This window comes from Capsicum annuum, chromosome 5 (assembly GCF_002878395.1).
Source record: "Capsicum annuum cultivar UCD-10X-F1 chromosome 5, UCD10Xv1.1, whole genome shotgun sequence".
In the NCBI taxonomy this organism is placed as follows: Eukaryota; Viridiplantae; Streptophyta; class Magnoliopsida; order Solanales; family Solanaceae; genus Capsicum; species Capsicum annuum.
In genome coordinates this window covers 31,760,261-31,764,281 of record NC_061115.1, presented here as the reverse complement: position 1 = coordinate 31,764,281, position 4,021 = coordinate 31,760,261, and the positions used below count along the sequence as shown (strand labels likewise).

The 4,021-nt window shown below is 30.5% G+C and overlaps 1 long non-coding RNA gene across 1 annotated transcript; it reads right to left on the bottom strand.

The window, feature by feature from the left end:
• Positions 1-474: 474 nt before the first annotated feature.
• LOC107872422 lies at positions 475-3,811 on the bottom strand. The gene is made up of 2 exons (XR_007055659.1): positions 3,416-3,811; positions 475-756 (listed from the first exon to the last, which is right to left on the bottom strand). It is a non-coding gene; the product is annotated as an uncharacterized LOC107872422 (long non-coding RNA).
• Positions 3,812-4,021: the final 210 nt, after the last annotated feature.

The window sequence follows — 4,021 nt, the reverse complement described above, 5'->3', positions numbered from 1 at the left end:
ATAATAATAATAAATAGTAATAGTAAAAAAAAGTAATAATAATAATAATAATATAATAACAATAATACTATGGTTCACTAAAGTTACCAAAATACCCTTGATAGTCACCCCAACCTTCACTTATATATAGTAGTAATAGTAATAATAGTAATAGTAGTAATAGTAATAATAATAATAACAATAATAATAATAGTAATAATAATCATAAGAATAAGAATAACAACAACAACAGAAGTAGTTGTAGTAATAGTAGTAATAGTAATAGTAAAAAAAATATAATAGTAATATTATGGGTCACTAAAATTACCAAAATACCATTGATAGTCACCCCAATCTTCACTTATTTATAGTACTAGATAGTTATTGTCCGTGCTCGCACGGGCCCAATATTTAAATTTTGAAAGTAATCGTCGTCTTGAATGCTTTGCATAGTTATTTGATGATGAAAGGACAATCAAGAACAAAGAAAAAAAAGAAGGAAAAACTACATGATAGGAAAACACTAAAACTAAAATTGCATTAAGCTTACATGCTTCATTTAGTTGCAAGGCAACACCAAGCAATAAAGTATTGTATTCAAGCTACCAACAAATCCACAATAGTATTTGACCCCTCCATCGTCCAAAAGATATTAATTGTGATAAAATATGTATATTACATGAGAAAGATCATCAATGAGTGTACTTAAAGCCATATTCAGACATCACTTCAGTAGGTCCTCCTTTTCCAACAACAACAACAATCTCATTCTCAAATCTGTTAACATGAATTTAACTTGTTAAGCCAGCCAAAGCAAATTTTTATTTTTCAAACTTGATTTCTAACTAATGTAAACAACTTTAGTTCTAGCAGATCCATTGTAACCCTATTGTGCATCCTGCAAATCTATATCTATAGTACATATTACACTGTGTTCCCACAATTGGGTTCGGGGAGGGTGGGGTGTACACAAGATCAAATATTCGAACTTAAATGACAAGTTTTAAATGAAAACGAATTCTCAAGCAGAGGCGAATTCAAGATCGTAAACCAATTGCTGTTATTGTCTTCTACTAATTCATCTTCCACAACATTAGTCCCTTTCTAGTCATCAGTTTCTATAAGGATGACCACTTTGCAAAAATCTTCAGTTTGAACTTCTCATTTTGCGTTTTATCAAAAACTCTCATAGGCATGTAGGCAAGTCTAAAGTACTTTTAGTAAGTTTTTATTTTTGACTTTTAAACTATAGGTCGAGTCAAATAATGTCACATCAATTGAATGGAACAAGAGTAGTATTTTGCGACAGTGATTTGCCATTACAATATAATTATACATCTCGAAATCCAACTTAAATGGTCCAGACACAAATGTTACTCAAATATACAACTTACGAAACAGAAAAAAGAAGAGAGAAGTATACCCAATTTTCCAAACAGTAAAAACAGAGTTATACCCATTTCAAGATCTTAAATAAGTAGCAGTTATTATATCCTCTTTTCCATTTTACACTATTCTATCCTCTTTTAAGTTTGATCCTAAAATAATGTTAGTTTGAACTTCTTATTTTCCGCTTAATGCCGTGTTCGTATAGGCATATAAATATCATATTTAAGACGACAAGTCTAATGTACTTCCACTATGCCCTTAAATTTTTCCTTTTTTCTTTAAATTATGTATCAGGTCATATAACGTCATATAAAATGAATTGGAACAAGAGTAGAACTATGCGACAGGGAACACAATAACAATATAAACATACTTTTCTAAAAGAAAAATGATTCAAAGATAAATGCTACTCAAATACTACATCCACCCTTAACTTCAATAAAGAATTACAATCAATACATAGTAAAACCAGTTTTTGAAAAGAAAAAATGGACTAATCATAAGTTACAACATACCAAGTATACTCCCACAAGTTGGGTCTGAGGCGGGCGGGTGTAAGTCCTTATACCTACCTTTCTGGGAGATAATTGTAATTTAGACGGCCAAAAATGGCAATCGGAAAGAAATATGCGCTCAAATTTTCACATAGTTAAAACAGCACAGAGAAGAAGCCAAAATGAACTGATTAAAACACAAATGCTACTCAAATAGTACATCAACTCTTATCTTCATGGAATAAATATAATCAATGCACAAAAAACAGATTTTGGAAAGCAAAAGAAAGTGAACAGACTAAAACACTTAGACTAAACCAACAACATAACCAGAGTAATCCCACAATGGCTTGAAGAAGGTGTTGTGTACGCAGTCTTTACCCCTACCCTGTGAAGAAGGTGGAGAGGCTATTTCTGATAACGTCATAACCAATGTAATCCCACAAATGATTAGACTAGGGTGGTGTGTAGGCAACCTTACACCCCTACACTGTGAAGGTAGAGAGGCTATTTTTGATAATACTTGAACTAAACCAACAACAACATACCCAGTGTAATCTCTCACAAGTGAAATTGGGAAGGGTGATGTGTTCGCAGTCTTACCCCTACCTATGAAGATAGAGAGGTTGTTTCCGATCACACTTGGAGTAAACGACCATCACACCTAGGGGTGGACATATTTTGGTTTAAACCGAAAAAACCAAAAAACCAAACCGAAATTTAATTTTGGTTTCGGTTTTTCGGATCGGATTCGATTTGTAATTTTAGAATTTTGATTTTTCGGTTCGATTTTCAGTTTTAAAAAAAAAATCGGTTTAAACCGAAAAATCAAAATTTTATAAATAAATAAATAATATATATATTTTATTATATATATATATATATATAAAATATAATATTATATTATATATATTATATATATTATATATATAATATTTAGTAATTCACATTCACAATTAATATTTAATAGCAAATTCGCATACGCCTGTTTTAGTGACTCAAATATTTTAAGGACTATTTTGGTGACTTTAGACTGTTTTATGAGCTATTTATGCAGAAAGTATATTATTTCATGGACTATTTTTATGAGTTTTGTGTTATTTTGTAGATTATTTATGCAAGGTTATATTATATGTAATGATTAATGACGTTATGTATTATGTTAAGCTTATGATTACTCCATTTCATTTCATTCATGTTGAGTTATTTATAATTATTTATATTTGGGAATGAAAAACAGATTTAAAAAAAATAATTTTTCTAAAAAAAATCCATCAATTTTAAATGCTCAATTATGAAAAAGAGAGGTTAACTACTTTAATATTTCAAATCGAAATAAAAATCTGAAATAACCGAACCGAATTTATAAAAATCGAACCAAATCGAATTTATTTCGATTTGGTTATGGATGTCATTTTTGTCAATCCGAAAATCGATAAATCGAACTGCTATTGAACAATCCGACCGAACCAACCGAACACCCAGCCCTAATCACACCAAATTCGACCCATCAAGAGAACTATAACGAAACAGAAAGGAGAAGAAAATATTACCAAGATTTTGAAGAGCTGGAGGAAGGAGGATACCGGTCGTCATCTAGAATCGGAATCACAATGAAATTGAATACTCCCATTTTGGTAAATCAACTAATTAAACTTCACAGAAACTTCCAGCGCTTGGAAAATTATTGAAATCGAAAAGAAACCCAAATCAGCAGCTTCGTCTCAGAGATTCTGGATACAGATATATACAAATTAAGAAAACAGATTATGGAAAGCAAAACAGAAGAAGGATTAATCATAATTGGCACACAAAATGGTATTAACAACTTAAGTAAAAACATAGATATACATTCAGTTTTCTTAACAGTTACTAAATGGAGCAAAAAAGAAACAAAAACGAACCGACTTAAAAAACACAAAATTCTAGAATAGTTACTGATCAATTTGAAGATATACTTTTATATGTACAAGGTTCATTAGGGTGAGCAAGGTTCGTTGAGGGGCTCTACTTTTCTTTAAAAAAATTCAGAGAAGAATTTGTTTAAAGGGATTATAATATGAACAAGGTCATGTGGAGTAGATTTTATGTCTTTCCATTGTAAGACTCTTAAAAGATAGTATTGTGGACGACTTAAGTTGTAGTGAATGCAATTAAGG